General features: G+C 41.7%; 1 long non-coding RNA gene across 1 annotated transcript in view; it reads left to right on the top strand.

Annotated features, from left to right (window-relative positions):
- The window catches only part of LOC147724717 (uncharacterized), a 60,046-nt gene extending 33,515 nt beyond the window's left edge, over positions 1 to 26,531 (top strand). Inside the window, exons 2-3 of the long non-coding RNA XR_015309931.1 lie at positions 7,509 to 7,613; positions 24,147 to 26,531. This is a non-coding gene — a long non-coding RNA (uncharacterized LOC147724717). The remainder of the gene's footprint in view (positions 1 to 7,508; positions 7,614 to 24,146) is intronic.
- Positions 26,532 to 27,373: the final 842 nt, after the last annotated feature.

The following is a 27,373-nucleotide window of genomic DNA, read 5'->3' as shown; positions in this document are numbered from 1 at the left end:
GAATCAAATGCTAATAGTGGGCCTTATGCACTGATTGCCACCCACACGAGTAACCCTGCAAACATGTCTGAGGCCTTCCCCTGCAGTATCTGTGTGTGTAGTTTTTAAACTGCCATTTCAACCTGGCAAGTGCAGCCACTTGCCATCTCCAAGCCTTCCCTTTTACTACCTGTAAGTCACCCCGAAGGTAGGCCCAAGGTAGTCCCATGGGTAGGGTGCAGTGTATTTAAACCGTAGTAAATGTGCTGGTGTTTTTTACATGTCCTGCTAATTTCGTTTTTCATTATTGCAAAGACTCATTCACATCGGTTAACATGGGGATGTCCTTGAAATATTTTTCAAGTGTAATTTCCCATTGGGCGCAAATAGAGATTTGGGGTCACTAAACTCACAATTTAAAAGTACATCTTTCGGTGAAGTTGTTTTTTAAATTGCATATTTGAAAATGTCACTTTTAGAAGGTGGGCATTTTCTTGCTTAACCATTCTCTGCTTGTCTGTAGAATCAACATCTGGGTTAGAATGATATTTGGCCTCTTGTGTATTCACTCTAGTCAGTCTCACAAAGGGAGCTGAGGTGTGCCTTGCATATCCTGATGGTCCATCATGCTGATGGGCCTTCCTGAGCTAGAGTGGTGGGAGGAGTTGTCACTGTCACCCAAATAGGGCTGTGCCTATACTCTCTCAACGCTGTCTCCACCCCCCTGTAGTGTGTCTGGTGCCATGTCAGGTAAAGCCAGGGTCTTGTGTACTACAAAGACATTCATTTGAAGTTTGCCTACTTCAAAGGCAGAAAGGAGTATAGATATTGGACCTCTGACACTAAATTCAGAACACTTCTGGACTGAGGACATTCTGCCTGGAAAAAGCTGGAAGCTATAGAGGGGACTGACACACTGTCTGTTGCTCTGTTGTGATGGCCTGCTGCTTCTGTCCTGTGAGTGAAAGGATTGGACTTTGCTTTCTGAATCTTGCTTCCAAGGTTCTGTTTGCTTGCATCCTGTAAGAAGTCACAGGGCCGAAAGACTTCACCTACCAGTGCCTGGGCTGTTCTGCTGAGAGCCCTGACTTGCAAAGTGGTGCCTGATCCAGTTCCCTGGCCCTTGGAAATGCAAACTGGTTAGAAAATCCACACATTGATTCGCAGCGCCAGCATGCGGCTGAAAAATCTGCATATCAGCACTGTGCGAATGAAGAATTGACACAGCGCAGTTGTGCAGCGTAAAAATCACCGCAGCCCGAGCATCGTGCTGCAGGCGTCCGTGGCACCTGCTCTGACTCCAACCCAGCCCCTGCTTTGTGGCTGAGGAATCAACACATCACATGCTTCGTGGCTTTGAAATCGACGCAGTGCCTGCTTCACCGCCATATTGACACAGCATGTCTGGCTCTTTCGACTTTTCTTACTTCGATGTGGTCTCTTCATCGACGTTGACCAGCATTAAGGAACTGAGGCCCCGTGCCAGGAGATAGATGCATCACCTCCCCTTCAAGTAAGGAACAGATGCATCACGGCGCTTGACAGTAAGGAACCGACTCATCACCTTCCCTTTCAGTAAGGAACTTGCACATCTCTTAGCTTCTCCGGCGACTAAATGACTAACAGCAGCTGCCACTTTGTAAATGGCAGGCAGTACAAGGTGAGGCATGCACTACCTGTTAGAGAAAGGAGCCATTTGAAGGGGCACAGATTCTTCTCTCTCTTCTTGATCATTGTGAGGCGGGGGGTCGTAAATAACAGGGTGCAGTCTGCTCTAACCGTTTTGTATTTCTGTGGTGGCCACTCCACTTGGAGACTGTACTGCTGGGCAGAGCGTCACTACAGACGTATGCCAGCTTTGGAACGTGCCCTGTCATGTACATGTGAAAGGAAAACCAACCCCAGCCAGTTCCAAGGAAGCAAACCTTGAATACACATCCTCTCTCTGAGATCGATCTAAAGATTGGATCTCATGACCCATTGTTGAATCAGGTCTGGGAGGTGGCCTGGCCAGTACACTTGAAAAGAGCCCAATCCGGTTCCAAGAAAGCAGACCTGGAATACACTTTATCTGTGAGACTGATATAAATATCGGAGCTCAAGACCATTGTTCTCCATTGATGCAGTTTCTTTTACCAAAGAGGGGGCACTCTCCAGAGTACAAAGGGACTATTAGGCAGCGAAGGATTGGTGTTGCACCTACAGCCAATGCTCCAGAAGTGAGGATACATTGCCTGGTGTCTGATCTGAAGGAGAATGTACTAGACTGTAATAGGTGCAAAGATATTGTGCCTGTGAGCAAGGGATGAAAGCCCCAACCCCGCAAGAGGAGTGTAATGTTGTAGGGACAGATGTAATTGACCGTGGCGTAGGGGACTGTGGCCGGGATACGTACCTGCTGGTGGCCCATGTGCACTGCTAAGTGCGTTGTTTGGTGGGGACCCTTCCTGAAGATTAACCAGAGTGGTGCCTTCGGGGTACCTCGTAAAGAGGCAGCACTGGCTTCCACCACAACGAAAAATCATCATTGTCTCCAACCCCCCATCCCACCCCACCGAAAAAGTTGCAAGTACTCACTGGAGTCTGTAAATGAGCCGATATCTGCAGCCCACCACCCGAAAGAGAGCTCCTGATGGAAGTGTCTTCTACTTCTTTGACCCATCAAGCGTCGTGCTGCACAGCTGTCGAACACTGCTGCATGCCGGTGAGATTCAGGAGGGCTGACTCCCGCCCAGCGCTGCTACTACAAACTTAGTGAGAGACTGAGCGGACCTTGAGCCCTAACGACTGAGAGCTAATACAAACCCCAGTAGGGGGTGGGGGTACAAGAAGGGAATGAGCACAACTTAACTCCAACTCTGAACCTGAAAAGTGGGAACACTTTGGAGGGCAGGGACACTACCGGCAGGTGGCGATCTAGATGACGAGGCCCCTAGAGCACACACCCTAAACGAGGTATTTGCGCGCTACTGAGTGTGTAGTGGAATTCTGTTTCTGTGTACCAGAGTCCTTGTCTTTTCCTCAGAGAAGCACTGCGCTGGACATTGATGTCATTGGACTGCTGGGGGATTGTACTAATTATTGAGACTGAGTAGCCCCCGCACTAACCTCCTTGAGAACTCCGTGACTGATCACTCTCGCTACTACTCAGGGTCACTTGCCAAAAGAGTTGCCCCAGTTTGCAGCGCCATAGTAGGGCAGGCCCCGATACAGCATTAGTAAAAGGCCTCATCCCGAAAGTTTGTGGCTCAGTAGCCTCTGTCTGCCCCAAGGCCTCCTGAATGGGGGTTGAGAGTATATGAGGCAATTGTGTTTTTTCTTCAGAAAACTAGATATAGTATTTAATCTCTTGTCCTTAATTTGTTATGTCGTGGGTCACTTTGAAAAGACCGTATTTGATCGATCACAATATATTTCCAACTGGCCATGATACATCCTCAAAATCTAAAAAGTGAACAAAAAATAGGAACAAGTGTTCGAATAATGAATTGTTGCTCTTAAGTTTAAATGATGCAGCAACGAGCAGTAATGCGGCTACCAAGTGCGCACATGCTCTTGTATGCGACAGATGCGTATAAATGTTCCATCACATGCCACAACAAAAAACATTGTCAAAGCCAATACGCCTGTACTCTCCTTCAAAGGTGCGACCTATTGACTTTGGCAGTGCTTGTTTTACGTTTCTGCTCATCGGCGATGTCTCAGCAAAATCGACTATTTAATCATGAAATGAGGGTTAATTCATATCCTAATTTATGATAATTTAAGGTAAAGCCCATTAAAGATTATTCTAGTTTCAGCGATGTTAAATAGTCGCTTTGAAATCCATTGGTGTACTTTGTTGTGGATCCAAGTCTGCGCCACCATCTTGCTTCACTCCTTTGTCACTAAACATCAGTCCTATGAGCCTGAACCCTCTTCCCCCACTTCAGTATTACCTGGAATAGGTAAGGATGCTTAGGTTTTGTCGTAAGTAATGTACGTGTGCGAACACCTCGTCCTATCCTTGACACAGTAGACTTGCCTGAGAGTTACACCGCCACTGAAAATAATTTGGCCTATTTAGAAACAAAATGACGTCCTTTATTATGTAGTTATGTAGGGTGGGCTGTATACTACTCACTTTGCTCACCCACTGCCTGGGCGCCACGTTTGTGTAGCAGGATTTTACATTCGTATAGTAACAAAGTTACATATTTAAAGGCTGTCTCATAATCATTATTAGTTTAATTTGGCAACCGATCATGGCTATTTTGTGCATAACATGTAAGATTTTTTTTCCTACCAGTCCTGGCATGACAGTTCATTTCCTGTCTGTTCGGTATGCAAACCCAGCTGTAAAAGGGACAAAAGCCGCCCGCTCCTCCTACCCCCACCCACTCACAAAGACTATTTTGAAAATATGAATCACTGTTCTCTTAAAGGTAATCAAACATTCTGTACAGCTCCCCATTCGAATTTTTGAAGAACTAAAGACGAGGGACCAAATTATTTTACCTATCTTTATAACTATTGATTTTTTTTGTTAGCTCAATGTTTATGTGCTTTCAGTTCTAATTATACATTAAAACCCTTGGGACCTGGAGACTGTAATGAGATTTTCCACATGGTCCGAAATCGTTTAGTGCGCCCTTCACCCGCTTCTTCCTCCTACAAAATATACCACCTTGAGTGCACTTTGACCTGACAACGATGTATGAGCAGAGGCCATCCGATGCACATGTATGAAAAATATGCACAGTTGTTAGTGCTACTGACGGGCTGTTTACTGCCATAAGGAAGTGCAAGGACGTACACATTAACTTGCGTGTGGATTTTACGAGTAGCGTGTGGATTTCGCGAGTATCAACCGCTTCTGTGGTCACATCGTTCTGTAAGTACGACAGCGTTAACAAAATTCATAGCTTTCAGAGCCAAAGTAAAATCAGTTGCATGCCTTAACGTTTGCACACTCGGTAATAAAGAAAATTTGATCTTTACACCAGAACATCACTCGTGCCAAATTTGAGCTAATGGTTTCCAGTGGAGGCCACCGCCACTAATTTTTAGGGACAGTCACTTATTTTTCTTCAGGCTTTTCAACAGAGTGAGGTAGGGAAAAACGCAGAAAGGATGAAGCAAAAGACTGGAATAACGTCAGAAAGGGAGAAAGCAGGGTCTGGTAAGAGCGAGGTAAAGGGCCTTGGGTGGATTGGAGACTACCAGCATTGGTATTTGGCACGCTGACATTTAATGGTGCTGGCTGCGGGCTTCTGAGCAGAGGTTTGGCACCAGCACCCTTCCACAAATCAAGCACTGGCTGCTGACAAGTATTTATTAATTAGTACAGCCTTTGCCTTTTGCAGTATCTCTTTCAAACCTTCTCATTAGCGGTTCTGGTCTTTTCTCTCCGGCTTAAGTAGTGCTTTCAGCTTAAACTTATATAGTCTTCTGATGCCGCTATCAACTGTGGATTTTCCTCAAGGCCAACTTTGTTTCCCCCAACAAATTAATGTTTTTATAAAACCACTCTCATCTCGTAAAAGACACCGACTGCTCTTTTGATGAAGGGCACTCAGTCGCTATTTATGTCAGTGGTCCACTTGGTGGCTACGATAGTACTGGCTGACTTAGCCGGCATGGATGCACTTAAGCAGCCTCAAACTTAACGTGGCCAAGACTGTCTAACAATTTAGAGACTTAATCCATCTTACCCCCTCGTTTGACGAAAAAGTAATAAACCTGGAAGTTTGGTATACGAAATTTAGCTAGGGCCTTCATATTGGAGGAGGTATACTATCCATGTTCTTTAGCTTGAGACCGCTTGAACAGTTTCGTCAATTTATCGGCCAGATTCTAGGTTAATTGGCTATAAGCAGTGCAAAATGTTACCACTTCTTGACCCTGAAACTCTAAAAGCCCACGCAACTTTTTCTTGCCATGTAAACATTGCACTGGCTGCCAGTATAGCTAGCTCGTTTTATTTTTCAAAATAGTCTTCACATGTCTCCCAGGAACAGATCCTGTTTACCATTGAGAACAAAATGTTGTTTATTGTTCTATGCAAGGTCCTGGCAAGCTGCTTGTCCCTGGAGTTGACCAAATGTTCTCTGATTTGGGACCATGCCTCTGAAACGACTTGTTTTTGCATCTTAATGAGAATTCTATACTATTTAGCTTTTGAAAAATCTTAAATACTTTGCTGTTTTTAAAATTCACTAGTGTCTCTGAAATACCGGTTCATCTTCAGCACATTGCTGATCAGATAGTCAACATGTTGGTTTGTAAATTTCCCTTGGTCATGGCACCTATAGAATTGAAATGATGATTTCTCAACTTGAATTCTATTTGATCTTCATACCCAAGATAACCGTATCAATACTAATTGAGCAGAGTCGCAATCTTCGCTCTCGCAAGATATTCAGGGGGTAAAAAAATAATTTGCGAGAGGGGAGATTGTGAATCCGCTTCATCAATAGCAATACTCTTTATTAGCCTCATCATGTAGATAAAGATCAAATGGAATTCAGTTCGAGAAATGATCAAGTTACTCCTATAATACATTTTATTACTTTGGATAACCTTATGTTAAGGATGAATACTGTGTAATTTGCGATAATATCTAGTTATTACTACTAACACGTACTACTTTAGCCCTGAAGAAATGACTGTTGTGTAAAACGTGTCTTGCCTGTTTGACACACATTGTTTTGTGAAATTATGAAAATCAAGATTTATGTAAATACGTGCATAAAAGAACTTATATAAAAACATAAATAAGAGTCACAATTGTGTTGTTTCCACCTTGATGGACTGATTTTACTGAAACTTTTTAAAACTGTACTGGGCAGGTAACCAGCATGTCTGAGAGGATAAGTGTCAGGCAATAATCCTGCTTACCAGTTTAGTGCACATGCTTCTTATAGTTGGATATATGTTCATGTATATAATTCATGGCAGCGGCCCCTTACCTGCTACAGTGATGTTTAGCTCTGCAAAGCGCAGTAACTGGTTTTACATTATTATTAAAATATGGCCATGAGCCATTGCTAAAAGTTTGACGTGACTCTACCTTCATTGCCGCTTGTTCACTTGATGGTACCCTGTTAATATCTTGGCAAACACACACATCTGTGCGAGCGTCATACAAAGGACTTTACGTGTGCATTGGCTTAGAAAGCTGTTTTGGGGACTGCAGTTTCCACATCTTTTTTGCACATCAACAGCCTGTTATCGAATCTTGCTTATGTATCACTGACTGGAACCCCAAGTATGCTTAGCATTTCTGTCTTTAATTTCATGTCGCATATAACAAAGAAACCTGTATGTGTGACTGCAAGTCTTAACTTGTTATGCAGCCAAAGTGCTGAGGAGCTGAGGTGACTCGTTGCAAGGTTGAGTTAACATATTAAAAACAAAGTCGTACATTCCCTGGAAGCATAATAATAATTTACTCGTTTGGTCTAAGTCCACTTCGCTGACAGTGTTAACCTTGTTTCTCTTGTGCCCCGTCATTCGCGCTCTCAAGTTCATGTTCTTTTTCTCTGCAGCAGGGGAAAGACGTGTTGGCTCTGAAAATGATTTTCCACTCTTAAGCTGATCGACGGTGGATATGGATTTTTCCATTTAGTTTTGCCAAGTGAACTACAGAAAAGGTAAATAAATATTTCCGTTTGAACAGGTCACGTCACTGTTAAAAGGCACCCATTAATTGAAACGTTCAATTCGTGTAAGAGCGTTTGTGGCATTAGAATCGAGATTTGTGTGAATCATTCTCTACCACCTCCTCCCCACCACTTTGTTCTGTTTTGCTTATTGTGTTCTATGCTAAAGGATGTTACTCCTTGTGCCTGTACATATTTTCGAACTTTACTTTGTCCGTAAGTTCTCCCGAGAGTTTACATGCTCTTAGCAGCCATTCCATGGAGGTGCAAGGTTGCATTTTTTTTTTTTTTTTTTACCTTTTAAAACTACTAATTGGTGTACTTCCGGAGTAGTTTTACATTTACAAAAAAGTAAACTCTTCCTTTCAAATTGATCGTGCAAAAATATAAAGTTTTATAAAAGTTGAAAACATTTCAGATGTTTTTTTTATAAATTATTTTTATAAAGAATACAATCACAACCGCTGTTACAGGGTTAGTATAGATTGAGTAGTAGTCGTTTATACATTGTTGTTTATCTAGCTAGCCCCTTCTGTCTATTTTGAGAGCGAAAGAAAGGCAAGAAGGAATGGATAGAAAGATTAGTGATGAAAACCGAGGTAGAGGACCGGCACGGAGAGAGAAACAATCGCTGTACATTACATTTGGCATCAGTTATACATTACATCTGACACACTTCCAGGATGTTTGAGTCCGCATGCAGGCCCAATCGGGCTAAAGTAGGGAACACATTTTGGGTCGAGGACCGATACGTTTTAACACCTTGCCTGCGGCGCCAATTCTTCCCCGGTGCTGAACATTCCAATCGTGGATGTGGTCATGATGGAACCGTTCCGTCATGAGCATCGAAGGGGTTAAAATTGTCTCCTTGCTCTTTTGTAGGAAAAAAATTCAGGGATTGTTGCAACACCTTCAAGTTTAAAAAAACACATTTGATGTCTAACAAGCATCATTAACATAGTTTACTGGTTTTGATCAGTAGTTTGGAGATTTTTGTACATCTAAATGTCAATTCATTGTTGCATTGCAGTCTGTTTTGGGCTCAACATCTCACAGCACAGGGACTTTATACATATTCTAAAATGGAGGCATATTGTTCATACAGTAGAAACAGAAGCTTTATGTATACATATTTAAGGGTTCCAAACGTATTATATCCTGTGCCTGTAACTCTGGAAAATATGTTTTGCAGAAGCCTGCAATTCTTGTTTGAACACACTTAGCAGCTTTTATATAGCCCAGCACTTTTTGTATAGACTAGCACTGGCCTATTACTTAGCGCTTCAGTAATATTGGGAGTGTTGGTTACAGCAGTGTCCTGCCATTGGTGGTTTTGGCTAATAGGGCTGGCCTTATCTTCACCTTTCAGCCTTCCATTCCACACATCGGAGACTGCTCCAAAGTGGAGGTTTCTTACAACCTTCTCAACTAGTGTGCATGTGTGACTACTGTGGTTTGGCTGTGCGATCATCTTACCAGCCTGAATGTGGTTACTAAGTATGTGTCTGGCAGACCGTCCCTAACAAGCATACTTCGAAACGAGGAAGCTGAGAACTATGACCTTCCTCTGAACTCAAGTTTTCAGTCCTTGCTGTAAGCAGTTGTATTGAGTTCAGTGTCTCTGTGTTTGTACAGACTGGATATTAATTGTGGTCTGGTGTGGGAAGTTAGCTCCTTGTCGATGCATTTGACAGATGCTTATAGTATGAGGCTATCAGTCTTTTGACACCTTATGGATGGCTTCGTTCTTTGGCAGGGTTTGTTGCCAGGGAGACTGGCAAATAAGGCAGAGGTGTTTCATGGAAGTGGTGTAGGGCAGCTGACATTACAAGAAGAGGTGGCAAGAGTGGGACTCCGATGTTGGAATTAAAGAGTTTGTGATGTTGGCATATAAGTGATAAAGGTTTGGATAAGCATTATCTCAGTCAGAATAAAGTTACAGGTTAGTAGGCGAGAGGTGGGTGGTTAGGTTTTGATAGAAATTAAACAATAGGGAGTGTTTATTGGACGTATTGATGAGTGGTATGTGGGTAAGAGGTATGCACAGTTAGAGGGAATAGGGACGAGCCAGTAAAATTCGTTGGGGAGGAGATGGAGGGAAGAGTTATGTTGGGTAAACAGGGGTGGCTGGGGGTCCACAGGATGTCATCGATGTGGGAGGTGGCTGTAAAGAGGAATATTGCCTAGATTATAAAGGGGGGGAACAACAGGAGTAAACCCTTCAACCGCGTTGGGATTGGGGTAGAGAGTATGCAATTAACGCCTGGTCCGTAATTCATTAGAATCCAAGGATAGGAAGCCGACACTGGTGAGAATCTAGTCGGCAGGGAAGGCGATCAGGCATTAGATCCGGAGATTGATCTTTTTAGTCGATCCAGGATGGGATCTGCAATCAGGGAGTGAATCTCCAAACGGCGAGGTCTCTGCAGGGGAATGAATCCGAGCTTGTGTTGCCTGGGTGTTGCCTGATAACTGCAACTCCTTTTTATTTGTGTTTCTTTCCCTCTTTCTCCTACAATAAATATGATGCCATGTGCACTTAAGTGAAATACCAAAAGAGGCTCCTTATTTCCTTTTGATAATGTTTTACACATCTCTTTACTAATTGTCTCCAAGTTATATCAGTTGGGATACTATATGTTAATTGCATAGATTATAAAGGGTCAGTTACTACGGTATGACAGAAAGTGAAAGAAAATGATGGTGACAGAAGACTACAGAAGAAAGCTGAATTTGAGTTGGTAAGAGATAAGGTGATTGTTTCAGGGAGAATAGTGGGACTAGAATGTGGCAGGAACATAAGGTGCAAAGAAGAGCATTTTGCGTCTAATATAAATCAGAATTGTTGAGGAGCTCGGATGTTATGTGAGATCGTAGGAGTGGTGGTATGGTTGGTGAATCCTCAGGAGAAAATGAGATATGGGAAGGCTGTGGTTTTGGTGGTTCTAATAGAATTGCCAAGGGGTTTAGTTGTGGTAGGGTGAACTGGGAAAGAGGCCAAAGGCGCTCAGTGGGTAGATGGGGGTGTCTTCACGTGAGTGGGTGCATGGTGCAATGAAGAGGTGAGTGACGGGGTCATACTGGGACAGTAAATAGGGCTCTGAAATAGAAGTGGCCCCCACATCCATGAATTAGATAATTTAAAAAAAATGGTCATGTTTGCAAGTGGAGGCAGCTTTGAACTTAAAAATACATGCTGTAGAATAGAAGTGTTTTGCGAGGTTTGGAAGACTGCTTGGATCCGAGCTTGCTGCAGGCCATGTTTGGGTAATATCAAGGAATTCAGTAGTAAACCAACCCACCATACAGTATAGCAGGCCCTCCACAAGCTGTTAAAAACAAACAAACAACACATCCTACACACTGACCTATCAGACCAGCCCTTCGGACGTTGCCAGTCTGATGTGTCTAGTGGGCGAATATCGAGCAACAGGAGCAGAGCATGGGGAATTTTATTGTAAGAAATTGGGGATTAGCTGGGGGGGGGGCTACTCACCTTAAGCAGTAATCATAGCCCTTGTCAGGGTAAACCCTTAAAGTCACTAAATTAACCTGATCTCAACCCCCTGGTAGCTGTGGCGCAGAACAGACTGGCTTAACTTAGATGCAATATGTAAAGTATTTATACAGTACCAAAACAGTAATAAACTTCAAATGCAACAAAAGAAAAATCAAACCAATTTAGAAAACTAGGGAATAATTTAATAAATAAAATTACTAAAATTGAGTAAGGGAAAGTGAGTTAAGAATTTTTTAAATGTAACGTTCAAAATGGAGCTAAAAGCATTAAGCTCCAACCGCAGTTCTCTATTTGCATTTGACCAGTACATAAGAGCAAGATGAAGTTCATGGCAGTGGAGCACGGGTCTGATACAGACACCAGGTTTGACCCAGTCGGAAGTTTTACCCTTTGACCTAATCTCTAGAATGAAAGTCAAAAATCATCAGCAGGACAGGGCAGAAGGCTGTGGTTAGCTCCATGTCGTGGATAGCCGCTGGATGGGCTCTTAGTTAAGCGTTGACTTTTGCCGGGAAAGAACAGAGCCGTAGAATTGTGAATTTTGTGCCCAGAGAAGGTCTCTGGTATGCCAGATTTTTTTGGCGCCTTTGCCTGTGTAAGATTTCTACGTTCAGACTTTTTTGTGGAGATCAGATTATTCTAGCGAGGCATGGCTGCAGGCTGTATCCAAACAGAGCTCCATAAGGGTGTAAACCTTCTCTGCGAGCTCTGGCTTAATTGCCTTTGCTTCTGCGGTAATGCTCAGAGCGGGGGCAACCTGAATCTTCAGCCCGGCGGCCACACAACTTCGTCGTATCGGCTTGGTAGGTTGATCCAGTCCTCCTGAGGTCCTTCGAGCCAAAGCAATTCAGAGTCCCAGGTTTCAGGACATGTTAGGAAGGGTACACTTTGATAAAGCCATAGGTCTTAGAACCTTGAGGACAACACTTGGGGGTATAGACTCACTCAGCAGAGGCTAGAAGGGATGCCTAGGGCAGGGCAGGTCTATTTGGAACTGGTCATCTGGGCAGTTGCAGGAAAAGCCTCATGTAGCTTGTTGTGTCCCTGTAGCTTGAAAAGGAGGCACCCTTATGACCCTTGGAGTCCATTTCTTTGTTCTGGGTACTATATGGAGAGCATTTCCAGTCTTCTAGGCTCTTCTCTGGCCCCAGACAGCACATTTAGTCCTCTTCTAATCTTCCACAGTCCTAATCGTGTACCGAGGAGGGTACTATGGGTGCCACAAATATGCCTGGCACCAGCTTCTGGATATGGTGGGGGGAGGAGGTTGTAACTTCTGGCTGCAAACAATCCCACAGTGCCATTCTCTGACAAAATCCAAGATACTTTATTTTCTTCGCCCCTAGTGCAGAGCCTGTGTGCCCACACCAGAGGTGTGGTGAGGGATATGAGCAACACCTCTTCCTTGGTCACTCTAAACCCATTCTGGGGCAGCTACTCTCCCACTGTGATTGAAGCCTCCCTGGCTGGTAGAACAAAGACCCCTTTCTAGGTGTTAGCTAACATTTGCCTGTGACATGATAAACCACTTTCAAGTTAATCAAGTTCATGGGCACAACCCAAATAGTCATTCTTTCAGAGGAACAGAAACACTTCCCCACACCCAAACTTCTGTCGTGCTCTGGGATTTGACAGAAGTGGTATAGATGTGAGCTGGCTGTGGAATGGGAGTTGTTTGGAGAAATATGACACTACAATAAGATTAGGAGAAAGGTTGGGCAAGTAGTTGTTAACGGGTCAGTAGTGGTGAGTAAGTAGGAGGAGGTGAGGATTGGTGGGGGAGCTGGACTGTAGTTTTTTATAATTGCCCATATTTAAGGAGGGAAATGTGGCGGTGAGGAGCTACCGAGGCAGGAGAAGAAAGTTCAGCAGTGTTTTTTACTGTTTTTTCGATATACACATATTCACATTACTATGTATCCAGTCAAAGGACTATGTCTCCCTTCTAGACTGTTGGTGCAGCCCATCTGCCTTGTTGGGTATTATCGTACATGTGTGTAGTTCCTTTTAGGTGGCCCAAGTTTGTGATTGCTAGGGAGGTGTTCTTGTGTAAGTGGATTTCCCTTGCCTAGATAAACTTTCTATCCCTTATGCTTATCCATAAAACACAATGTGCTCTATACTTCTAGTTTTCGTTGCTGCATGGCCAGCTATAAAATATTTGCTACAATTTGTGTTGCAGAGGACATTTAATTTAAACATTATACTTAAACATGTTTTAGGTCTCACCTAGGCAGAGCTTACGCGATCTGTTCAAGACATGCTGTATTCAGGATATTGGTATAGAGCTCTACCTACTTTCGCTCTCCTTTTTAATTGGCTCCTGTCCCTGTCTTTTGTAAATGGTGGCTTTTCTTTGGTCATTAGGCTTAGTAGTCCCTCCTTAGTACTGCCTTGTGTCTTCTTGTAAACTCCCATGAGGACACCCCCTGCTACATGTGGTGTTCCGCCCTAGGATTTAATTACAGCCTCAAGGCACTATTATCTTAAAGGCCTTCAGACAGGACTCTCATGTGGTCGTAAACTAGGTTGGCAGTGGTTACTTTACTCGCTAGCACATCTCACATTTATATTAGACCGTCAATAAATTTCCCTTCATCAGCTCCACATAGAGTACAACCTAATCTAGAATTAATATAATTATTTTGTCACATTTCAAAGCTACTAATTGTATATATGGAAATAGCTATTTGAATGTACTCGTGGTACTGTCTTGCATGCAATGTATTATGGGAAGGGGGGGATTTACCATATTTTCTGCATGGTGTAGCCTCAAATGTGACCAAAAGTTTGATGCTCACTAGGGTCCTCTAGAAGCCACTTTCGGAACTGCACCTAGACAACCGCGCTGGTGCCTTGCTCAGTAGGGACCTCTAGGAGCAGCTTGCAGTACTGCACCTAGACATGCAGTGCTGGTGCAGTGCTCACTAGGGACCTCCAGGAGCAGCTTGCGGCACTGCACTGAGACGTACAATGCTGGTCCTGACTCACTACGCAAGCATTTGCAATGCACTAGGTCTTGCATTACTGAAAGTATGAGCTATTGGCGTTGCATTATTTTTTGCAACTGCAGTACATCAAACTATCAATGCGAGACCTATTGCATTGCAAATGCTTGTTTTAAGTGCGATAGGTCTCCTTTGGCAACTTAGGAGCACTTTTGATTAGCTGCCTATTTGATAACAATTATCATGTGTATAAGTAAGATGTGTGATTCCTATGTAGACTTCCTCGTCTCTGCCCATGAAGTTTCAGGTGGTAGTAAAACAGTTGAGTTAAAGGATCTGTCACCAGGAGCTCTACATTTGTTGAAAGCGTTGCTCTGGCATGTGTGAAGGATATGCTCTATTTGGAACTTGAATGAATACTTGTGGATCAGAATAGATCTTGATCAAAGGTTCTTGGTAGGTTTGTAGTGAGAGTATATAAGCGGTACAGGGGCTTATCCTTCTGTTTTAGCCAACTGTTTGAGCACTTTCATCCAGTAAGCCTCTGCGCGCTTTGATCCAGCAAGCCTCAAGCATGATATAATATGAACTTCTTGCTTTTATTGGCTTTCGGCCAGCCGATTTCATAGATTAGTATGTTGTCACCACATTTTTCTTCTAGTCACTAGACCATACAGCATTGGCTAACTTTGTGATAAGTGACAGAATTCTGCCTTTCACAAGGAGCATATCCACATACACTATAGTTCCCATTAGTGTCTAGGACTATTGTGACAATGTGTAATTTTTGGGCCTGGCAGCTCACTCAATAATGCAGTTTTACAAAAACTATGAGAAAACAAGAAGTAACAAAGCCAAAATGATGGTAGCCAATACAAGGCTATTGGCTTTGTCAGTGCTTGTTTCTGAACATTTTCGTGTAAGTCAACAAGCATTGGCAAAAACAATAGGTCGTGCCTATGAGGGCTATTGGCTTTGGCATTGTTTTGTAGCCATGCTGTACAGCAGCGCAGATGCTTTGCAGTGTGGCCTAAATGAATCTAAAAAAATCTGACGTAACCAGGGATAATGCACTTAAAAAATATATATATATAATTTTAAATTGCATTAATGTTGGATGCATTATAATCCTTTTTTATTATTAATTTTAGCCATGCTGCACACCAGCCACACTGCTAACAGCATGGTTAACAATCATTGCAAAAGTCGGCAATGCCCATCCTGTACAGCAGAAAGAAAAGGCAATGACAAAGCCAATAGTTTCAGGTGAGACCTATTGGTGCTGGCAATGCTTGCTAGAACTTGTCACAACACCCCTGTGATTCTGAGCAAATTAGTTAATCTCCCCATTAGTAAAAAAGAGAGAGAAATGACATTTGGCAAAAACATCCAATCACCTAAAAAAAAAAGAGCTGTTGCATCCATTTCTTAGTGAAAATACATTTGGATGCAGATAACATCTGTTTTCGCAGTAAACATCTATTTCAAAGGAGAAAACGGTTTCTTAAAGTGCGTGTGGTATAGTAAAACATAGCCGAAAGAGGTTCCACAAGGATGACCGGCAAGAAGAAAAAATAAAAGTAGTGCCTCAATCACAGCGCAGTCAGCAGATAACGGCACTAAAGTTGAAACTAAACAGCTCTATTGGTTGAGGCTCCAGCCTAAAGAGGAGGGAGGGACGCCAGCCACGCTGGTTCGTTAGATGACCGCATATAAGACTGACATTGAGGCCAACAAATGGTATGCAATGGGCAGGGTCTATGTTCCGTGTTGTATTCAGTATCTCTCGAGAGTGCATGTAGCACATGTGCTGTCACAGACTAGACCTAAAATGTAGTCCGAATTCTTGCTAAGTGGACTACCATCCAGAAATTTCCAATACCGTTTTATAGTCGATCATCCCCAAAATCTATATCTATTTTCGTCTCAAACGTACACATGCGCGCACACATTCTTGTGCTCTTCTCCTCACCAAAAGTGCTTTTATAACTTTCATAGATTCATTTTGTTTTGCTCACCAGAAGTCTTACATTCCCTCCTCCAATAATTGCCTGAAGTGTTTTGAGGCCTATTTCTATTTTTAAAATGTTCTTTTCCTCCATTTTCTTGTGAGCTTTCAGCATATTGTATGTTTTTACTCAAACTTCAGCATACATTGATCATACCGGTTCAGGTATTGATACTGAATACAACACGGGACATAGACCCTGCCCATTGCATACCATTTGTTGGCCCTCAGGATGGCATACCTGGAATGGGGCAATATTTCAGCCGTAGCCCTTCTTCTATCAGTGCCATTACTTTTTTGCATCCGTTTAGTAGACACCCTTGGGTAAATGAATTCATTTAAATTTCCTCCTGGAAGACGCAATGTCTAAGTAGAGCCCTCCTTAGTCACCACTGTTGCCCGTCGCTCACCAGCCCTCTCAGAAGCTGTTGTATATAGTTAAAGCAATGCGGCTGTCCTCGGGAGCAGGTGAAGCGTGGGTGCCAGAGCAGCAGCAACTGGGGCGGTTTCCTGTGCCCAGGGCCCTAGCAGCTGTACTTGCATCACAAGCTTTGAGCTTTAGCCGGTCCTGATACTGCAGCTCCGCCCCCTCATCTCCAACATTACCATGAAGATTATGGTAGTTAAATAATAATGCACATTATCTTACTCTCAACTTCTTCTATTATGTCCCCAACTCATCCATTATCAGTGATTTCGTGGAATATTCATGGTCTCACCCATTATATAAAACGAAAGAATGTCCTTTCATATTTGCACTCTAAACGTGTAGACATTGCTTTACTGCAGGAAACGAATTTGGATGATGTGGAATCTAGTAAGCTCAGCAGAGATTGGGTCGGTAAAGTTATTCATAGTAGTGTTTCTAAACCTGATCCCACCAATCCATGGTCTGATCCGGAGGGTCGATATGTTTTTGTCAAACTGAAAATTTGGAACTCTTTTATTTGTCTCAGCTCTATATATGCTCCACTTGGTACCAAAAAACAATTTTTCCTTCGAATAAGAAATAAATACCTCTCAATTTCTCATTGGAGGGGATTAGAATTTGGGTCCAGATCCTGCCCTTGACAAAACAGGCTGCCTTGATACTGTTAACGCTTCAGATAGAGCCATTTTACGTGATATTCTCGCCGACAATGGTCTTGTTGACCATTGGAGGTTAAGCCACCGACAGGATAAAGAATATACGATCTTTTCTTCTACCCATGGCACATTCTCCCGTCTCGACTATTTCCTTCTTTCGCAAAAGACAGTTCAATTCGTTACAGAGTCGAGGATTTTGGAAGCAGCCATATCCGACCACTCCTATTCTTTTGTCTCTCGATTTAGGTCTCTCTAATCCAGGATGCAAACCATGGAGATTGAGCATTAACAAATATAGAACGCCTGCAGGTACACTTCTTCTTTTACAATCACATCTCCAGGATTATCTCACTATTAATAAGGATTCAATCTCCTCAAAGAGAATGGTCTGGGCAGCTGCTAAGGCGAGCATTGGAGGTAAACTGATGCGCGATGCTGCTCTTATTAACAGGAACGAGGCTGCCAAACAAGTAGATCTTGAGCAAGTCATTCAACAGCTTTCTCACTCCTATGTCTCAAATCCTACCCTTCAGAATCGTAAATCATTGGAACAGGCACGAATGTCTCTTAATAGTCTTTTTACTTCAAAGGCTGAATATGCCTTGCAAAAAATGAAAGGACGACACTATGAGCAGGGGAAAAAAGCTGTTCGGTTGCTAGCTGCGCAAGTGCGCCAGAGGGAGGCCGCTATGGCGATTCCTGCTATTAAATCCAGTTGTGGCGACGTACTTACTAGACCACAAGAAATTATTGAAGAATTTGCTTCCTTTTATATATCTCTTCACTCTCCAAGCACTCATATAGATAAATTCAAAATATCCAAATTTTTAGATGCGATACATCTTCCATGCCTTTCAGATGACGGTAGGGCTTTACTTGATGGTGCCATTACAAAAGATGAGATTTCTTCAGCTATAACTGCCTTACCGTACCATAAAGCTCCAGGTGACGATTGTTTTCCTCCTGAATTTTATAAATGGACCGGCCAGAGCATGATTGATACCTTACATGCCGCGTTTCAAGAAGCCGTTGAAGAATCCTCTTTCTAATCTTTCTAACAAAGCAATTATAGCTGTTCTACCAAAACCTGGTAAAGATCCCTTGTTGTGCGGTAGTTATCGGCCTATATCTCTCTTGAATTCTGATATTAAAATACTGGCTAGCATTCTTGCATCGCATCTTCGTAAAGTTTTACCTTCTTTAATTCATAACTCACAAGTAGGTTTTGTTCCAGGTCGTTCGTCTCGAAATCATCTCCGTACCTTATCTCATGCTTTATGGTCAGCTAAACATCTTGCAGACGATGCATTACTTCTTTCTCTTGATGCTGAAAAAGCATTTGATCGCATTGAATGGGAATATCTCTTTACAGTCATGCAAAGGTTCGGTTTAGGCGATCAATTTATTGATAAAGTGCGCCTCCTCTATGATAGCCCATTGGCTTAAGTCAATTGCGATGGTTTCCTGTTTACCCCATTTCCAATTCGACGTGGTACTCGTCAAGGTTGTACACTTTCCCCTCTCCTTTTCCTCCTAGCAATGGAACCTTTGGCTGCAGCAATACGACAATCTGCTGAAGTAGTAGGTGTCCCTCTTCCAATTGGCCATTCTAAAATGTATTTATATGCAGACGATATTCTTCTTACCCTTACTGATCTTCCCCGTTCTCTTCCCGCCCTCCTCCAAATTATCAACGATTTCTCTTCTTTCTCAGGTTACAAGATAAACTTTGATAAAAGTGAAGCATTACCCATGTCCATTGGTACTACAAAAGCAGCAATCTCTGGCTTTCCTTTTCATTGACAACCATCCCGGCTTAAGTACTTAGGAATATTAATTAATAGAGGTTTGGATAATGTGGTCACGGATAATTTAATTCCTTTAATCATGCAAATGCAAAGAGACTTTGATAAATGGAAAGCTCTGGGATTATGTCTTTGGGGGCGGGTTCAGGCGGTTAAGATGGTTACTTTACCACAGTTTCTTTATGTGCTAGGTATGCTCCCTCTCCACATTCCCCTAACTACTCTTCGATCCATTAACTCTAAAATAAAACTTTTTATTTGGGGTACGGTTAAACCACGCCTTGCTTTGGCCAAATTAAAGGCTCATCAATTACATGGGGGTTTAGGTCTTCTCTCCATTGAGCATTATTCACTTGCCCTTCATATCTAACAACTCTTCTAGAGGTTACCTTAATGGCCTATTTTGGCCACTGCTGCTCCAGACAGGCTGGATGGACTCAACGCATGTAATATTATCAACCTTTGGGTACTCACCAGTCCTCAACAAACCACCAGAAACCTCAATTAATTCACCCATGGCAAACTTATGATTTATGTAATTCCTACCTGTATCAAACAACAGTTTTACATAGCACTTCAAGTCAGCTTTACCACTAACTCTGGTGCTTCAGAACCAACATTTACTTCTACTGCTCAATACTGTTTGTGTTTATTTACAAAACTGATCTAATACTTTTAGAAGCAACTTTTACTGTGGCATTGTAATGCACTGAATGACTCAAAGGTTTAACACCTTTGACGCTCATGACGAGCTCAGCTCGTCATGAGGTACACCTCTCGTACACTGATGCCGTGCTGAGCTCGTCATGATTAGTGGGAATTCCAGATTTTCAGCGCAGGGGGGCAAAACCATAAGCATTGATGGAGTTAAAATAATAAAACAAAAATGAAGAACCCCAGAAGTATGGCCATAATTTATCAAATCCTCAGCCGTTTCTCAGCCGTTTTCAAAGTGTATCATGTAAATGCTAGAAATTATGTAAGTGCTGTTTCATCTTCCTGTCCATTAACCCACTGACAAAGAACAGCTCCCATGCCAACAGCACTCACATTTTTACTTAACATCACACCATCCGTAATGGATTGCAAAGCTGACACTTTCAAAAACGTACTCAGTCTGCCCAAGAGGATGTTTCTCTTTTTCATACCAGGTTCTTTAATTGTTCCATCAACAAAGCATACCCATTACCAAATCATAATACTCACTTAGACCAATGAATATCTTCAAGTAATACTTTAGACAAGTTTCTTCTTCCTGGGTTGTTGCATAAATCAAGATGTCATCCCGGAATGCTGTACACCAGATATGTCTTTGAACAACAAGTAGATTAAGTTTCTGAAAAACACCAGTGAAATTGGTGAGATGGTAGGTTTTCTCATGAAATCCATAAAAACGAAATGTGTGGGCAACTCTGGGTGTGTTGCAGGAAAACTTTTGCCAAGGAGCTAAAGGAGCATGACACCACAGCACTACCTCATTGGGTTTCTATCATGGTAACCTTCCCAAAGTCCATCATAGATTCATCCCTGCTGCTCTGATTGGTCCTTAACAAAACCATACATGGATCTACTTATCATTGTTTCTATGTGCCCTCCACCTCTCGGTCTCTCCAACCAAAGGCGTTAATTGATTTATGGGCAGGTCGCTGTCTACTCCCACCAACCTTGTATCTACCCTTGTATTGTACAGGTGAAGCTGTACTTGGGCTAAACCTCTGTTAAAGACAGTTGTAACTAGAAGTTGCAGATCCTATACCGCTTGCCACCAATTGTCCGACCCAGTTTTTGGGCTGGGGCGGGGAGGAATGGTGGCAGGGTATATATAGCTTTAGCCGCTACTGGGCCATGGGTGCTGTCCTTCTTTGGCTCTGCAAAGTGGTTCAAGTACTCTCTTAAGCAGCAGTAGGGAGGTCAAGGAGTCAAAGAATGCTTGGGTAAGTAGTGTGGGGGATAAGACCTCATAACTCATCAGTCAACCAACAGACACTATGTCCACCCCAGTGGTTATCTTTTAGTTGGAATAGTACTTTATTCATGCAGAAAAAAAAAATACACACCCCAAGGGTGACTTCAACCCCCCCTTTCTTGGCCTCTGAGAAGTTTCCTCATTTAGGGCAACTTTGTAAAGATACAGGAATAGCCATAGAGTAGGCATAGGTGCATATCAGTAGCAGTGATCACAAATGTTAGCCTCTAGATTAGTTTCATTGTCTTAGGGGCCAACACAGTCATTGTGGCAAAGGTTATAGCTGTAGCAGTCAAAATTGTTTGTGTGTATTAGGCACAGTTTCACAGTTTGAGTAGGTTTAGTCCTGCGATACCTGCTCAACTGCTATAAGAATCAATGATTTTAACCTGTGGGAACCTCAATCTGGCACTCTTGGTTCTGACTCTCGCTTGCCCTCTATGAGCAGACAACCTGGTTTCTAGCCATTTAGGCAGACCCTCAGCTTCTCCAGCAAGTTGCAGTCTTCAGGTGATGTCCCCTCACCTTTGAGAGGCTGATATATATATATATATATATAGATATAGATATAGATATAGATATAGATATAGATATATAGAGGTATATAGCCAGCTACGGCAGTCGTGTGCTGATGACGAGCTGAGCTCGTCATGTAACGCAGCTTTTTGAAAATTGCTGCACACAGCGGGAAAAGCTGCCGCAGCGATGCGGTTAGAGGGCGATATAGAGAGTTATAGATATATATCTATATATAGAGAGAGATATATATCTCTCTGTATATCTCTATCTCTCTCTGTATATCTCTATCTCTATCTCTCTCTGTATATCTCTATCTCTATATCTCTGTATATCTCTATCTCTCTCTCTGTATATCTCTATATCTCTGTATATCTCTATATCTCTGTATATCTATATCTCTATCTCTGTATATCTCTCTCTATCTCTCTCTATCTCTATCTCTATATCTCTATCTCTGTATATCTCTATCTCTGTATATCTCTATCTCTGTATATCTGTCTCTCTCTCTCTGTCTCTCTCTCTCTCTGTCTCTCTCTCTCTGTCTGTCTCTGTCTGTCTCTGTCTCTGTATATCTCTATCTCTCTCTGTATATCTCTCTCTGTCTATCTCTGTCTCTCTCTGTCTCTGTATCTCTCTCTCTGTCTATCTCTATCGATCTCTGTCTATCTCTATCGATCTCTGTCTATCTCTATCGATCTCTGTCTATCTCTATCGATCTCTGTCTATCTCTATCGATCTCTGTCTATCTCGATCGATCTCTGTCTATCTCGATCGATCTCTGTCTATCTCTATCGATCTCTGTCTATCTCTATCGATCTGTCTATCTGCCTCTATCTCTCTGTATGTCGATCTATATCTCTATCTCTCTGTATGTCGATCTATATCTCTATCTCTGTATATCTCTCTCTATCTCTATCTCTGTATATCTCTCTCTATCTCTATCTCTGTATATCTCTCTCTCTATCTCTCTGTATATCTCTCTCTCTCTCTCTATCTCTCTCTATCTCTATCTCTATCTCTCTGTATATCTCTCTCTCCATCTCTCTGTATATCTCTCTCTCCATCTCTCTGTATATCTCTCTCTATCTCTATCTCTCTGTATATCTCTATCTCTATCTCTCTGTATATCTCTCTGTATATCTCTATCTTTGTAATATATATATATATATATATATATATATATATATATATATATATATATATATATATATATATTCATCACACAAGTAGGAAAATGCAACCGTTTTTTATCAAATGCAACTGTTAAATGCATGGGATAAAATACAAGACTATAATGTTGATGATAATACTCTATGTCCACTGCAAGAACTAGGCACTATTCAATCCAAATTAGGATTCAAAGGAAAGCAAGAAAAGATATATACACAGAATACATCAGATGATTATGACCACCGGAGACTTGAATGTGCACACAGGCGCACTAGCATATCACAATGCCAATAATCAGAGAAAATACATCACCGGATGCAATAACTTCATCTTAGCCTTCACCAAGCTGGGGGATTAACAGCAAGGGTCAAGAGACTCAGCAAGCTGGGAACTGCAGCACGGAATAAGATGTCCGTCCGTCCTTCAAGACCAAAATACCGTTTTCCAAGTCCCCAGTTTTATAATCTCAATGCAGTAGAAGTTTCAGAGAAGACCTCTGCGCCAAGGAAACTTACTAGAGTTGGCCAATCTCTCACAAGCATTCCAAAGTCAAAGGAGTTCTCACGTACTCTTCTGCGCTCCCACATGTTCCAGCCCCTTATCTTAGTGAAGCTTGAGGCAATATAAAACCTCTCCAAAAGTACAGAAAACAATCTTGAATGTGAATAACCCAAATCACATGAGTAACATGGGGGCCTGTTGTGTGCGCAAAGCTCAAGCTAGACAGTCAGAATTCAATATGGCATGAAGGCATGTCAAAGCCAGTAGTAAAAACTTCCCAATGTGCAACATAATTCACATTTGTGCACCACTGCCTATAGCACCGCACACTTCATTTCCTAATGTACAACATAATGCACGTTTGGGCACCACTGCTTGTAACACTACACTCCAAGACTGAGAAGTACATTCCACGCCTTTCTCTCTCATATTCTTTCAAACGTACATCCCACACGAATTGGTCCTGGCAAGGCTGTAAAAAGCAAACACTCCCACTCTGAAGCAACAAGGAGACACAAAATGCAAGTTCAACGTGGATTAAAACACATGAAATCAATTGAAATAATGGTAGTCAGTGGTCATAATAGGGTCCCAATAGATAGGAGTGCCGCTGCCACAACAGTCCACCATAATAGGTCGGACAGTTGAAGGGCTGTTTTGTACAGCACAGAGACTTTGGGCTCGAGTTACAGGTAAGTAACTTGTTAAAACTCATTTCTATGTCTTCTACTCACTTATCTGCTCAGACCTTGTGGTTCTCATTCTACCACCATCTTTCTGCCTGCCCTATTGACTAGTTCTGACATGTGCCACACCTCTTCTTGTTGCCAATCGCACCTTGCATTTCATATTCTGATTAACAATGCTGTAGCTTGTTAATGGCAGTAGCTCATTGCTCTTTTTTATTCAGTATTGTGCTCCCGTTTCAAATAGTATCTTAAATCAGGAAAGGACAAATAAAATGACTTTTAACATACTGTTTTTTTATTCTCGTTTTATAGGTGGATGCCACTGTTCACCTACTGCATGTCTGCACTTAGTACTTATAGAAACACTTCAGAAATACGGTCTATTGAACGCTTTTTGGTTGCTTGTCGTTGTAAACATCCCCGACTGGAAGCTGTAAATTGTGTAGCTTTCAGTCAGATGTTTGCTGCCACCGGCTTGACATGATCAGCTTCTGTGAAGACTTTCTCTGATGACGAAACTTGAACAAATGTTCATACGATTGCCAGCCAGTTAAAGCACTGTATGTCCGGGGAGCTGGACATCTTCGATATGTTTTTGAATGTAAAGTACTGTAAAACAAAGAACTTTAGGATGAATTTTAAACTCCTAATTATGGTTATAACAGTCCTGTCCACATGAACAACTTCACTGTAGGCTATAATATATAATACTTGTGGAAAGGATAGATTGCTGAATGTGTGACTGATGCTTCATGTTTTACGACTGTTGGGGCTCTATAATAGATGTTAAGCCATGTAGCGGATGAGTTATTTTACTTTTTGGTAAAGGTAGTTTGACCTGACACTGTAGATTATATGTTCACGCCTAAGAATACTAATCTTATTAGACAGGCAAATCATGGATGAATGTAGAAATCCATTCACTTTCTTGAAGTACAGCATGGAAAGAAATGAAGTGTTGAACACATTAGTCATAGGGCCGTTTGTAGAATTACCCTGGGCCTTTTGTAGTTTTACTTTAAATCTTTTTTAACAAAACTTGTCACTAGATATCTAGAACTATATTCGATCTAGTGGTCATTTGGGTATCCCCCCTTGCAGCCTAAAGGTGGCCGAATGCCATTGTTATCTATAGTGGAAATGTATTACCTAAAATTCAAATTAGTGATGTGATGTATAGTATAATATCTACAGGTATTTATTTATTTTTGGGATCGACCATCTGCAGAAATAATTTTAAAAGGAACCTGCACCAGTCACATCTGGTAATGAAGTAGAAGACATAAGTCCAAAATGTGCCCTGTTCGCTCTCCTATTTTGCCCCCTCTGTGCTTTTGTTCCCCGTACAAGGGAACACTATCTATTGCCATTCGCAGGATCATATTTTGCAACTTCTGCTACTATCTACCCACTTCATTGGTGTAACGTTCATGATAGTACCTTGCCTGTAGGCAGTACTGTAGTTGGTGCTCTGTACCTGCTAACTTATGCTCTGACAGCATCTCTGAGCGCTGTTAGATGGATGGAGGTAAGTATTAATGGGATGGGTGGAGAGGAAGAGGTCTGTCCGGTAGTGTCACTCAGGCTTCCTCACATGCTCTTTAATCATTACATCCAACAATCAGATGCAAGGAGAAAGTTACCAAGGGATTCTCAGTCTACTAAGATAGTTCAATGAAGGTGGGCTATCTATGGTAAAATATAAATTTTCCTTTTGTATATATTAATGTTAAGCATTTGTACTCTACACAATTAATTGATGTCTAATGCAATGCTTTAAGTAAAATTAACTTTTAATATGATTGTTTAATTTGCAAAAAGAAAGTTGCAAGGGGATGACCAGTTTTCTGAGCTGTTTCAGTGGGCGGTTATTATTTTTCTTTTTGTATATAATAATGTTAAGCGTTTATCCCGGAGTAATCGACATATCCTTTTTTAATAATTCAAAGCTCCTGCTCCGAACTGTGGCCCTACCTTACATTGAAAATACAAATAAAAAGTTACACACTTTGTTTAAAAGTTTGGCATTTACTATGCTATTTTCTCAGTATGTACAGAAGGTAAATAAACTGTTCAGTAGGCAGTGCTGAATGAACAGATTTGACTGCCGTGTCAGAAGTTGCTTTGAGATTAGTATATTGTTAATTAGAAATCTGCCCATAGTTTGTTATTGTACAAGTTTGATTTGAGAGCAGCACCAGAAGATAAAAGCAATTCAGTTCTAGAATGACGACAGCAATACTTAGTTTATGTAAACATCCTACACTCAGCTCTAACACATACAATGGCTGGGAGGCGGATGTTTACTGAAACTGGTTTGACAAGTCATCCATCGTTAAATTGTGAAAACATTCGAATGTGTAATTTGTAATTTTTTTATTACGTTGAGGTGCTGCTTTTTAAGAGTGTAATAGAGAAAGAATGTTTAATTTGGCTTGATTCTCAGAGGAGCAAATGCTTTTCTTTAAGGTACATATTCAACTAATAAACCACTTCGGTTATTGTGCCTAGTAAGTGGTTTTTCTAGTTTCTGTGAATTGTAATAACACTTGCGCAAATTGTTTTTAAAGTTTAACATTATTCCTAATTTATCTTCTGTTTATTTTCACTCACACATATTCAAGGCTGAACAAATATGTAGCAGTATATGAAAATGGAATATTTTAATATGTAAAAATAAAAAGAAAAGCAATTGGATCAAATGCCTCAATGGAATGTATTTTCCTTACTAATTGCATTCTCTGCATTCTTAACCAGGTCATGGGGATCTCTCGATCTCAGAGTGTTAGGGTAAACAGTACAATCTCACATCCTATGGGGATAGAGCGCGTTATCAGGGTGTTCTATCTTAGCACTTACATTGATGCTAGAGCCCTTTGCTATTGCTGTGTGGCATAGGAATGACATTAAGGGGGTGCAAATTGGTAAAGATGTTTTTAAGTTGACTTTGCGGATGGGGCCATGCTCACTCCCAAAACCACTCTTATTCATACCACCAGTACGAGAAGAGCTGGACACTGTCAGGGTGAGCTCAAACTTTCAAATTAACATTTCAAAATCAGAGTTCCTCTTGATTCATCAACTTCTACACCAAGCTGAGAATCTCTAAAAGCTCATACCTATCCAGTGGAACTTAAAATCAATCGAGTACTTGGGGATGATTATAAATTAGATACACTATTGCACAAGTGGCAACTTTGAACTACAAAACACTTAATCCAGAGCATTTGAGAAAAATTCAGCAATGGCTCCTGAAGTTATTATGGGCTAGACGGGATAGCAATAATTAAAATGAAGATTCTTCCTCAGATCCCTTATGTAATTCAGACAGTTGCTCTGCCTGTGCCGTCCCTGGTTCTGAAACAGCTGCAAGACTTAATTTCTATAATACAGTGCAAGTGCAGAAAATCAAGAAATTAAAAAAATAAAATCAAGCTATGCCGCTATAACAGACCCTATAGAAAAGCTGTTGGAACCATAAAAAGATAACACTAATACACACACACACAACTGAAGTGGACTACCTTTCTGAGGAGCTC

Source organism: Lissotriton vulgaris, chromosome 4_1 (assembly GCF_964263255.1).
Source record: "Lissotriton vulgaris chromosome 4_1, aLisVul1.2, whole genome shotgun sequence".
Taxonomy (NCBI): Eukaryota; Metazoa; Chordata; class Amphibia; order Caudata; family Salamandridae; genus Lissotriton; species Lissotriton vulgaris.
Note: the sequence above shows the minus strand (reverse complement) of the source record. Positions and strands in the feature narration are given on the sequence as shown.